Source organism: Corapipo altera, unplaced genomic scaffold, assembly GCF_003945725.1.
Source record: "Corapipo altera isolate COAL_440 unplaced genomic scaffold, ASM394572v1 2b, whole genome shotgun sequence".
In the NCBI taxonomy this organism is placed as follows: Eukaryota; Metazoa; Chordata; class Aves; order Passeriformes; family Pipridae; genus Corapipo; species Corapipo altera.
This window is the reverse complement of record NW_020884874.1, coordinates 7,991,767-8,005,416: the sequence shown is the minus strand read 5'-3', so window position 1 is coordinate 8,005,416 and position 13,650 is coordinate 7,991,767. Positions and strand designations below refer to the sequence as shown.

At 41.8% G+C, this 13,650-nt stretch overlaps 1 protein-coding gene across 2 annotated transcripts in view; it reads right to left on the bottom strand.

The window, feature by feature from the left end:
- Positions 1–13,650, bottom strand: part of SOBP (sine oculis binding protein homolog) — a 116,332-nt gene that overhangs the window by 29,101 nt on the left and 73,581 nt on the right. The gene's annotated exons all lie outside the window — the stretch shown is intronic.

The following is a 13,650-nucleotide window of genomic DNA, read 5'->3' as shown; positions in this document are numbered from 1 at the left end:
AATCCAGATTTGAAATATCATTAGTCCATAGAATAGAAAACAAGGATGCAACCTGAAACCTTAGGAAATCTTTATTTACCCATAATAAAGAGTTCCAAGTCCAATTTCTTCCTCGCACCTATGCCATTTTACAGTGGCGTAACTCTCACAGATTTGTGTGTTGCTTCCTCTGATTTATGCTTGTACAAGCAAGAAGGTTACAGAATAGAAGTTTCTGGGTAATTTGAAATATATATATATATATATATATATATGTCTCTGTGTGTTTTCCCCTATTTATATAGGTCATGGATCTATACTTTTATTATTACATATTAATCTTTATCATGCAATAATATTTATAGGCCAGAATTCACTACACTACGTACTCTAACACATGCACGGCCATAGCATGGGCTGCAGCAGAACTGTCTGGGTCTCACAGTCTACCTGAGGCAGACCCCCTGCATATGTTTCGCCACCTTTCCCAAACACACAAAATCCTAAAGGGACTGTATCAGCTGCTGATCTGAAAAAAATAATGTTAGGGAAAGATTGACTTGATTAGGGAAAGATTGATTTGACCATTAGTAAAAATGGATGAAAAAAAACCCCAAAACTTTCCAAGAGAGGAGCTGCTGAGTTTTAGTCTATAGAGCTTTGAAAGGAGTCAAAACTGTTTGAGATTTGAATGCATGTGATTCATACTTTGAGAACTGCTGTTTTCCCTGATGGTAATGGTACACACCACCCTATGTCCCAGAGTATGTTCAGTTTAAAAAGCAGCCCTCTCTCTGAAAACCACGTTTGATTAGAATAACCCTGGGCCAGATCCAAAATCTGCCTGGATCAGGGAAGCGTGTCACATCGGTTTCAGCCTGGGACTGAGACATGCTACATCTCTTGCACATTGGGCAGAGAGAGTGGTATTCATTTTCCTATTTCCTCTGGAGTTGGGGGCTGGAGAAGACAAAGCTAAGCAAGGGAAATTGCTCTGCCACACACAGAGGAAGCATTCTGAGTCCTCTACTTACTGCAAGGCAGTGATCCTGGCTGAAACCCAAAGCCCATTGGTACAGGCCAGGCTCCGCTTCCCCCTCCTATTAGCACAAAATCACCAGTAGAGAGAGGCTGGTTATGAGCTCACTGGTTAGGCTCACTTTTGGGGACTCCCATATGGAGCAGGTAAGACTGAAATAAGGGGAGGAGAGGAGAGCAGAGGGAGGGGAAGGGAGGAGAGAGGAGGGGAGAGGAAGGGAGGGGAGGAGAAAATCCAGAAGGAATTTTAAAAAGAAAAAGAAAAAAAAGATTACTCTGTCTCAGGTAGGTAGGATTTACCACAACTATTATGGTCCCTAGCTATCTTAAACCATGGTTTTCCAGGATTTTAACCTTGAAAATAATAAAGGAGAAGTTATAAAGGTCTGAAACTGCAGCCTAGAGCCAAACATACGGTGAACTAATGGGTGCGAAAACTTCCTTGTCTTGTTCTGCTGATGCTCCTCTTGTTTCACTAAGAACATTCTTGCCGAGAAGCCACAGGACCCAACAACTGCGAGGGTGGTGGGCAGCAACCAACTTCTGTGCAACACCTGAGGGAGAAAGGGCCAGCCCTTCACACACCCTACTGCCCACTGTTGTGCTTTTGTCATGCCCAAAACATTTGCTGGTTTCAAGGAATGGAAAATGTGCCTTCTTCCTTGCTGATTTATACCTACCTCTTTCTAAGCAGGGTATGGAAGTGGAAAAAACCAGTATTTCGTATTTAAATGAAAAGGTCTTACCTATCCCTCTGTTTATAAAGTGTATAGCACTAGAGTGTACCTGACACCAAGCTATTTAGATAAATAAAATCTATTCTTAGTAACCCCAGGATCAATCTGGGATAACTCCACTGAAGCCAGTGTTGTTTTTCCAGTTTGAATCATGTAACCAAGTGTTGAATTTGGCACAAAGAATTAATTTCTCACTGAGGAGGACACATTACAGCAGAAGGCATCAGATGCACTGTTCAGTAAAAAACACAATCACAGAGGAGCCTTTAGCAATGCATTGTGTTACTGTAGATGGCACTCATTCCTTGCCTGGATGTACGATGCACACTGTAACCACACAGATTCTATTATGTAAATGCATCATGGCAAACCCTTTCATACTTACAAGACCATGCAGATGATTTTTCTCCTTGCATGACATGCACAACAAAGCAGCTATGTGGAAGTGGCACACTAGGACAAAAGAAATCAATGTATTTAAACCATCACCCTACAAGTGATGAAGGATGTGCAGATTGTTATATTTCCCATCTCTTCTTGCATGTGTATCACAAGCAAGACCCTTAAGAATGCTATGTTCTTTAGATTCCTCCTCAAAGAGTCTTGCTTTTTCCTGGCCCTTTTCCTTCCCTAGGTCTTCCCACAAAACTCCTTCTGACAACAATTTCACAGGTAGAGCACTACCTGAAATATTCCTCATCAGACCAGCTGAGATCTGACAGGCAAATGAAGACCTGCAGCCATCACATACAAAGACTCCTAACAGTGTATTTGTTCAATGCAACTGGAGTGTTTGCTTTTCTTTTAAGGGCCTTCCTTTACATTTATTTTAACACCCATCCTGGGTCAAGTGCTCCTCATGCAGTGACTTAGAGCAGTAGTAAAAGGAAGGTTACAAAGCTGCAGCACTGAGATGGGACTTGCCAGATCGGCATTAGTCATTCTCTGCAAAGACAAAATTCCTGAGTAACTTTGGACAAGGGGAAGGGTAGACAGTGAAATAATCCAAACAGCACAATCATAGGTATTTACTTTGATTGTCCAGCTCAACTCTGCAAACAGAGGTAGAGATCTCAGGAGGGTGGATCATGGCAGGAATCTAACTAAGGCTCTGAACTAGTTCCAGCAAAACTCTCTCTCTCTCTCTCCATCTGTTGCTGAAGGAGTGAAGGAGGAGCAAGCTCAGGCAAGTCTCTAAGGCCAGGAGGCTTGTATGTTTTTTATTTTCAGTATGCATCTTTGATCCTCTTTCTAAAATTTGGAGAAGGCTTACCTGTGTGTGACTAGCCTACTTGGAGCATGAGGTTTTTGAAAGAGGAATCAGGTTTTCTTACGTGTGTGTACAACATCCAGTACAATCAACCACATACAACAGGTGCCTTGATCCACCACTATCAAATGACCAAAACGCAACATCACTATGAGGCTCTTTCCACTCTGTGGGATCAGGAATCATGAGGGGCTTTGCTCAAGTCCTGGCTTTAGGATTGGGTCCTCTGTCACTCAGTACAGACATTTGCATACTTGCTACTCATACACAGCTTGTTATATGGAATGTTACATGGAACGGGTTATTGTAGGATGCAATATAGTACTGGGGGAAAGGAAGATGGAGTTAAGCATAGTGTATTGACTATTAGACACGACTGAGAATATTGACTGTTCTTCACATCTTTCAGGCACATTTGTCACCCTGTGATATAGGAGGGGATATGACTCAGAGGTGGGGACATGCCGGTTAACCTCAGGCACTTGTCCAAGCAAACGAGAGATCTGAGGTATGCACAAGAGTTGAAATTCCATTACAGGTTTTAAATAATTAAACACTACATGTTTGGAAGCTCATTCCTTCCTATTACTTCTTAAATAATTAATCTGTATTTACATCTAGTGAACTTCACGGAGCTATACACATAACAAATTTGAGTCAAATTGCAGAAGAGAGATTGTTCCTGTCTGACAGCATTACAAATGTTTTTTGTTGTATACAGTAACTTCAGCTATTGAGGATCAGTCAAAAACCAAGTCCAACCTAGATGCTATACATCATAGGAGTTTTTTATCAAATTATTCACAAGTAATCAAAACACTAAGAGAAACCGTAAATCCCCAGAGGAAAAAAATGTGCTTCTTACATCTTACAATAGTAAAAAGTGATTCAAATTGGAAGACAGAGAAACAAAAAACTGCATATATTGTTCTTATTGCACATAATCATTATGTTCAAGCTAATGCTGTCAGTTCCATGTAATCTGTAGTACAGTCTGATTAAAAAATACTAATCTCAAAGCCTAGAATAATAGATATAACAGAGTAATAGACCTTAGAATAGAAAAAAAAAAGATCAAAATCTATGTAGAGTCCTTTTCTTCCTACAACACATAATTTCCCTCTACTTGCTTCTAGTTCAAGCTGAACACGCCATTAAATACCCAGCAGGTTTCACCTAACTGGAACTACATGTGATGCACCAAAGCGAAGAACCAACACTGTTCAAACCTTCAAAACAATAAAGCACTGAAAAAGGCACTTGAAACACAGCTCTGCTGTGGGAAAAGAATTTGTAGGAATGGCATCAGGATTACATATTTAATATACATGTGATTTGCAGCTCCAGTTAGCCTCTATTTACAAGTAAACAGATATATACTCATTCACTTATGCAATTCTAGGTGGTGTTCCTACAAATTCAGTCCAAAACTAAGTATTAGCATTACTACTAATAAAAATGCTGCTGGTCAAACAGTTCCTTCAATTATAGTAAGTGGAGCAAAGCTGCCTTCAAACTGAGATCTCAGTTACACCTGCACAGTAATTCTGGAAGTTAATTAGATTGCACAGGGGTAAATATGGACTTAATATGCTCTTCAGAGGCCTCATAATGGCAAAAGACATATTAGGGAGAGAAGAAAGAAACCAACTTGATTTTCAAATCTCAGGTTGGCTTTGCAAGGAAGTGAGTGAAAACGTCTGTACCTGTAGATGAAGCAGTCATGCTTTGGAGATCATAGAAAGCCAGTGTCACCTTGCAGAGGAAAGGTTTGCTTAAAAAAATATCTCGCAATGTTCTTATTTTGTAATTCTTATTAAAATATAAAAAAACAAAGCCAGGACACCTAAATGAAGAGCAGGCATTGGATCCAATAATGACAACTCTCCTGTTTGTTCCTTTGACCTGTGCAGCTCTAATTCAGAGTCCTGAGGACAGAAGCTGCACATTTCTGAATGGCAGAAGACAAACAGTGCTGCAGAAGAAGGGACCATGAGGTCAGGTTTCAGTAAAAGCCAGGCTTGCATGCCAGGCACGGAGATCAAGGAGCGACTAACTCAAAGCACAGGAAGAATCAGTGCTTCAGATGTCAGCTGTTTCAAGGATTACAGGCCCTCCTGTTTCTAGTGTCAAGGTAATAATCAGAGCAGCGGATGCGCAAGGCTCCTCGCCGCGATAGCTGAACGCGCAGCTCTCAATTTGGATTCAGTTTGCGGGATTTTGTTTCCTTTTTAAACAAAGCCAACAGTGCCAAGTATTCATATTTCAAGGCTGTTTTAAGGATCAAAACCCATCTTACTTAACAAAAAGATGAGCAAGAGTCAAAGCAGAAAATTATATGGGAGCTTCACATACAGTAGGTGGAGAGGCAGGATTCTGTGACTTTTTAGCAGAGGTATTCGTTTAGATATTGGAGCTAAAAATGTCACTGTGGTGTGTGTGCTGTCCCATCCCCCCCCCTCCCCATATTCGTGTTTTCACATAAATCCTGATTTTGGCATATTACTTTATTGTGGAGACATGTTCTGTGTACTGGATGGCTTATGCAAATTAACCAAATGTCCTATAAATTAGTCTTGAAATGCCTGAGATAATGAGTCGCTTGCATGGTGAGCAGTGCACAGTATTCAAAGAGGGACTCTTTACAGGTTGGGAGAGTAGGAGAATGTGATAAATGTGTCCAGACTGCACAGCAAGGCAGGATGCCTCTCTAGCATTGTATTCCTCACCTCGAAATGCAAGGCTGACTGACTGGAATAGAAAAATGTAATGCTAGGAAATACCCAAAAATTGAAAACCCCGGTTATTACATGGTAGGCAGACAATGTGGCCCTAGCTGCTGAAGCACAAGAATGGAGGTCTTCTTAGCTGACTTGGCCAACATACCTAAACCCGTTGTAGGCTGGGTTTTCTTCCCTGCATAGTTTGGATTTTCACTGAAGGCCTTTTGACATATGTTCTGTATGTGAATTGTATTGCATGCATTGCTTTCTTTTGGAGATGTGTATCTGTCTACCAAAAGTCATACCTCTCTTGTGTTCCTTACCTGAGATGGAGAGAATGCTTCAAACGTGCACTCCCAGTTGTATTTTAAAAACAGATGTTTTATGCCAATTGCTGCTATCTTGTGAAGTGTAGATGAAAAAGCAAGCTTTACATACAAAGGGCTGGTAGTCTGCTCCTGACTCACGTGGTGCTGTCTGAGGCATGTGAGGTAAATGACAATAAATCAAATGATAAATCAAAACCATACCACTTGCTTTTGGTGTGGGCTTAATTGACATTCCACCTCTAATAATTACATCCATATGGAATTTGTATGTGAGCAGCTTCATTTGCAACATCACAATAATTAAATGACATTAGCGTTCAGAGGCAGGTATGTGAGAAAGTGCTGTTAGGAGAACTTTACAACAATGACAGCCCTAAGGATGCCTTTACTTTGCATTCCTTTATTTCATTATTGTCACAGAACTAAACTGGGGAGGGTGAGGGAAAGAGGCTGGACAACAGGCATGAAAACTAGAAGGGTTTTTAAATGGAGCATTCCCCTTGCCTCCCTCCCTCTCCTTCTGGTCCTTCCAAGGCTCCACATTTTCTGCTAAGGATCCTGTGGAGCAAGCCCTCAAAGGAAGCCATTTTATACCTTTGTCTTGCAAAAACCACTGTGCACTCCTGAGCACCCTGCCTTGGAAACATCTCTTTTGGCTATTCACAGAGAGCATAGGAAGCTCCTCAAAGCACACAAAACTGTTATGCAGAAGGTAACAAAGCTGGCTCTCTGCTGTCAATGTTATTGGGATATGGTGACCGGCTGGGCCAGCTGTTCGAAGCTTTGTGCTAACCATGGCTAACCCTGATTCGGTGTGTTTTATCTCATTTGACAATTGTGCAGACAAAAGCCATGAGGTAAAGGCAGGAGGAATTCATCATTGCAATTCCACATGAGCTTCAGAAGTGCAATTATGCCCATTTTTATGAATGGGAGGCAGAGACAGAGAGAGATAAAGTGACTTGGTCAGAGTCAAAGGGAATATCTGCAACAGAGTCCAGGAGCAAACAGACACTTCATTAAGGACTGGTCTAATACCACACATTGGGGCAATCTTCCCTACAAGAAACTCAGGGCTTGCATTCAGAGACCTATCTAGTTTGGTCATATGGAAAAATCAAGCTGTAAGCAGTTGCAGGTAACTGACAAGGGTTTAAGTGGTAAAAATCAGATTTAGTAACATCTAGGCCTTACAACATTTAGGGAAGGGGACTTTCTGCAGTTAACATTGCTTAGATGCTGAAGACTACAGGAAGATTGAAAACAAGTGGGGGCATAAAAAAAAGTTTATCATGGACCTGAGGAAGAAGATCATTAAACTGAAAGAAAGGAAAGATAGTAATGGGGAAAGAGAGATATTTAGAAGGGGAAGAGAGACCTAAGGATGAAACTACAAGGAGCAGAAAACCAAAAACAAAGGTCAAACATAATTTAAAATGGAAGAATAGCAGATATACATATGTGAAAATAGCTCAGCTGACAGGGACAATCCTGCCTCACTGCAGCTTTTGACAAACACATATCAGCTTGTGTGAACCTTGAACAGAGGAGCCCATTTGTGCTGGGGACAGTCACAAGTGGAGCAGCTCAGGAGACAGGCTCCCAGTGCAAGGGTACCAAGACAGGTGAGGGGGAGCAGCCCTGCTCCCTAGTGAGCTCCACTTGCTCCCTGCTCACCATCTGCGGAAAGTGTAACATTAGCATTAGCTGTTTCAACAACGTTTTAAACCTTCCTACCCTCCTTTTTTAAAGTTCCAACATGTAGATTCAAATCGCAGGACATTCACAGGCAATTATTTTCTAACGATGTTAGAAGAAAAGCTTCCAGTCCTACAGCTTCAAAAAACCCTGCCCAGCCATGCTCTGCGGTTGACCTTTTTCAAGACCTAAATATATATGAGATACCTAAATAACATAATTGGCCAAGTATAAGGCTGATGTGAGCTGGAGGCCTTACACCAGAGGTGACACAGGCCCTCTCTAAGCAGGAGACAAACTGCAGGAACTCCATCCTTGCTGGTTTGCCCCCTGTGTTCAAAAGCTTCTCTGATGCTCACTCCTCTCCCAATTTTGTGTGATTTTATTCATGTGCATCCCAGTGTCATGTTTCACAGTGGGTGTACTTAGCTGTACAAACTGTGCCAAGTGAGCTTACCAGAATGGCAATGTTGTGCAGGAGGTGGTACTTCTGCAAGGGTAGCCCAAAATTCTATTTTCCACTGTTGCATGAGAACAGCCTATCATGCTGTAAAAGACATAAACGTTTTGTGGCCTTGCAGATAAGCTAGACAGCCAATCCATCATCATGACTCTGCATCACCACCACGGTGAAGGGATAAGGAGCGAAAGCTGATGGCTTCTGCACAACAAACAAACAAGCACAGAGACAGTGTTTGCTCATTTCAATGTGCAAAGCTGGCTTGTTTAAATATGAATATGTTGCTTATAGACAAATTTTAGTGACAGCAGCCCGGTGGCATCTATCACTGTTTGAACTTCTGCTAAAAATAGTCACGTTGTCTTTCGATTTAATTAGATGCCACATCTGCAGGTAGTTTTCATTCCCTCCACCACATCTCTACCTGTTACCATTTTTTCTACCCTCCAGGGTATATTGTGCTCAGGAAGATACTAACTACACAAGGTTCACGTGGTGTCACAAACACCTGAAATCACTTCCCTGTCCTCACCAAAAGGCTGTGCCCTTTTCTCTCTCTTCTCCTCTCACTTGTTGTCTTTCTCTGTCATGCTCACAGGTGAGAGGTGCCAGGTACAGCTTCAAAATGCCCCCAATGCCTTCACTGAAGACTGAGGTTGTCTAAAAGACAGTACACACTATGGACACTGTGGAGCAGCTTCTCTCAGACCAGGTTGTGATAATCACTGCTTCTCCATTTACAGAAAAGTGAGCGATTTTCTCTTCCCCCTGTGCAAGCCTACAGCATGTTACAGATGTGCTTTAGAATCAAAGCACTCTCTGGAGGAGCTAACTGAACTTTTCTATTTCTGGGTTTTCACTGCATATATATTCAGATGAAGCATCTGTCTTAAACTCAGAGTGATCTGCCTTGAGTCAGGCACCTCCCAGAGCTCACTTGGGTGCTGTGTTTACAGATACGAGAAGGAGCAAACCCCACCCAGGAAACAAGCAGCAATGAGAAAATATAAAACATGAAATCTAAACACTTCTGATTTCCTCCAAGAGCTGCAATCCAGGCACTCTCCAAATTCCTCTTCTGAGACTCTACATGGAGTTCCTGAAGGAACTTAGCAAGGTCCAGGATATTTCTTATTTGCCCTCTTCGAAGTTTTTGAGCTCTGAGAGCACTGGGAGGTTCCAATGACCACAGCAGCTCATCCCTCCAGCATAAGTATCTGCATAGATTTTGGTGCAGGATCAGGGCTTTGAACACCAGGGATGTGGTACCTCCACAACACTCCTGCTGTGCTGGTGCACCATGTGCTGTCACTCTGCCACCCAAAAAGCGGCTCTGAAAATAAAAGGTGTATTTCCCACGCCATGCACGATTTTGCTAGCTCAGCACCTAGGAACCTACAAACAGACAGCAAAGACCACGAACTGCCCATTAGACCACAAACCTTCAAAAAGGCATTTTGCCTTCTAGACATAACGTCCCTGCACGAATGGCAATCCTCAAAGTTTACAGTTGAGCTATTTTGTCTGCTGTGTTAATCAGATTTGCTTTTAGCAGGTTTTTCTAACAGCACAGGGGGGAAATTGGACCAAACTCATCTACACAAGGGCTACTCCCAGCACATACACTGATACAGCTGAGTTGGATGCAAAGAGTGGTGGGATTATAGTAAATTCCATGGAGGCAAGCACAGCCAGCTTTCCAAGTATGCAAACAAGGTACTGCAGCTCCCCAGGCAGGTTGCTGTGGTCCTCTCAGCCCCCACCTCAGCTCCCACCAGTAGTTCAGGGATACCAAAGGGACACACCTCACACATCTCACCAGGGTGGCCTTGGAGAGAAACCCTACCACACAGAAATCACTGCAGCTGTGTGATGACTTAGGCCAGCTGAGATTTCAGCAATCAAAATCCCCACAGAAGGATTTTGATAACCACTGTGGACAAATACCTCCATTTATGCAGGGAAGTACATCAGCAGCCAGGCCCTCTGGTTATTTCCTTTCACTGACCACAGTGATCTCAAGCTAATCTCATTTGAACTTTGGACAGCTTGCACTCATCTGGTCCTTGGCCATGCCTTGCTGCTGGGGAGAGTTTCAGCCCTAGTTTGTGCTGGAGGAAAAAGGGACCTAGGAAAAAGGGAAAAAGCTGGACTGCTGGACTGTGCAAGCACATCAGCTATAACCCCTCATTAAATGAGTGCAATGTGGTGACTAAGAAGGATGACAGCACAGTGGCAATTGCCAGAGCCCTGTGGCAATATACTGAGCATATCCACTGGGGAGAACAGCATTTGATCAACACAGCCTGCAATCTCTTGGAAAGGAAGAAATAGGATACGTGTAAGATAAAACTGAACACATTTTCCAGGCCTTGCGCAACCCCTGTGCCTGTAAGGGAGTGTGTGCCCCTGCCAAGGACCCCATTCTTCCCTGGGCACGTGCTCTGGGAGGGGCCCTGCATGCTGCAGGTGCATGCATACCCAAGAGTCTCACCTGCATGCTTTTCTCATGGCATTCCACACTTCCAGTTTAAACAAGAGACTGAATCCTGCAGGATCTGATGATTTTACACGAAATACTGTCCCAGAGATTTATTAATATAAAGGGAAAAATAACTGCTAACAGAAGCATTTATCATTTCTACCTATGGAGTCAATCTCTTAGGTCTTTAATATTTTAGTTTCCAGCATTCTTCAGCACATATTGGTAACATGATACACCACACAGTGTCCCAGCACTTTCTTCAGGCATTATATAAACCTATGTTTGGGATAGATTCTTATCCACTCTGAGACTCCTTTGCACCACTCTGGCAGCTGAAAGGGGCCACCTGAGTACATTATATGAACACCAACTTTTGAGACTTCTTTCTATTGCCAGAGTGATATAACGGCATCCCTGTTTTGAGCAGAATCTGGTCCTTTGCTTAATATACATAACAAATGAAGCTGCTGTTTGAACACCAAAGCCAGAGAGAGGGGGTCGGTAACCAAGTGAACACCAAGCACTTCTTCCCTTGGCAGTCAGGATCCACATTGTTAGAAAGTGGAAATATATCAGGACGTTTAACCTTCCTAACCACAAAAAAACCTCTCAGAAAATGACTGTTTCCCATCTTGACTAAGGAGACATTCATTTCAGCAGTATGTGCAGTTCATTTGGGACAGGCCACAGGTGGTCAATTGTTCCTCTGCCTGTCTAGAAGAAGTATGCTTATTTCCCATAATAAAATGTATTAATATAATACAGAGTTTATAGCTTAATTAGGAAAGTGACATGCAAAGAGTTAGAGCTTCTTGCAGAGAATACAGTTAGAAATGAAGTTTTGCAACTGAGTGAAATACTATCCTCCTCCCCATCAGACACACAGAAACTACACAGTTGGAGAGGCAATTGACAGGTATTTTAATATTTAACTAGCCTGTACAACTGAATATTGTATTGTATATTAAAGCTCTAGACTATAACTCTGTTCCTTTCGCTGTTTAAAACAATTTTAACTGATCATTCAGGCACTGAATAAAAATTAAAAAAAAAAAAAAAAAAAAAAAGCACAGAATTTAATTTTGGTCCTGAGCATAAACAAAGCTGTGCATTGAGCAAAATTTGAGAACATTGTGCACATGCACACTTTGATCACTTTGCAGGATCCACACACACTGTTCTGCTTGCTTCAGTTACTATGCATTGCCTGGGCAATCAAACTGTTTTTAAATACCTATAAGTAAATCTTGGAACCTGTTTTCTTCTATTGTGTCAGATAATAATTCATAATAAATGAACTTCTCTGCAAATACCAATGATGCTGTTGTTCACTATTTGAACTATAACACAACATTAAATAAGAAATATCATTTTTTCACTTCGAACATTTTAATCTCAAACTCAAATTGTATGCAAAGGCAATTAAACAACAGCATCCCCATTTCAAAGCTGGAGACCAGACATCTAAACATAAAGTTAGCACATACCTAACTTCAAGCATATAAGCAGTCCTTCTGGTTGAATTGAATGGCTCTACCTGCAAACTTGAAGTTAGACACATGCAGGAATATGCAGTTCAACTGATGACTGTGGTGCTGAAAATGTAGGTGTTAAATGGAAGGTATTTATCTAGTAAATGAACATCTTAGGGTAGTTTAACCAATCCTAAATCAACACCTAATTATTTTGAGTAAACCATACCCTAGAAATGCTTGCCTTCCTCTGTTAACTGTGGGAACCCACAGAGAGAGTTCAGACCAGACGCCAAATACTGAGATGCTACAGCTAGGCATCTAAACTGTGTCCTAAACAAAAGGAGGCTGTGGAACTGGGAAGAAACATGGCACTGGTGAAAACCAGAGCAAGATGTGGACACAGCTGAAGCTCAGAATGAAACACCTTACTGTGAATGCAACTAACAACAACATTGGATCACCTGAATTGCACAGGATTACCCTGTTATCCTGAGGGATATCAAGTACCTGGAGACATGCATGATTTTTTTCGAAATGGAAGTCACCTCAGGCATGATGAAGATTTCACTGAAATTGTCAATGCTAGATTGGTGAAAGGTGTACAGCATGGGAATATTTCAGATTACTCATAGCAAAAAGCTGTGCTCAAGATACTACTGTGCATTGATCTGCATGTACACCCATCTGAAAGACCCTAGTCTGCAAATAAAAGCAGGAATCAGAAAACTTCATGTAGGGAAGCACACAATTCTTCGCAGGGTGAGAGACAACAGCACATAGAAATCACACTGTGCAATACAACATTCACAAAAATGTTGATACATATCGTCCCCTATTTGACTTATGGAGCCATCAAAAGCTCACTTCCATGGAGCATTTTTGGAGCCTTTAGTTGAGTAAATCACCAATTCAGAATCTGTCAGACTTCATTATGCAGATTAAGAGTCTCTCCTTGGTTTCATTTGTTATGCATTAATAAAGGAGCATTGGTGACTGTACCCTCTCATACAACTAAAGCCTTTCTGCCATTACATAGTAAATTTTGTTCTTTCTTGCATTCAAAATAAACCTCAACACAACAGCAACACAGCTTAGTTGCTATGCAAAGACTTAGAGCCACTGCATTAGGGATCAGTTCCAGAGTTTGGTTTGATTTGCACCAAGCCAGGCAAAGTACACCTGGATGTGATCTGATGAGATTTTCCTGCTTGCCTATTTCTCTCATCTACAGGTGAAGCGTGTAATCAGGACAGAATGACCCCAGGATCTCCACAACCCTGTACAATCCCCATGCACATTTACTGCCTTCAGCTCAATGCCTGGTACAGTTAAAATACTAAGTACCAACAGACAGATTTATTATGAATGCTAGCAGCAATCTTTTTTCTCTCTCATTGACTAGATCTGACTCAAAAAGTTAATGGTAATTGCTCTCATCTTCATTTAGCAATGAGAG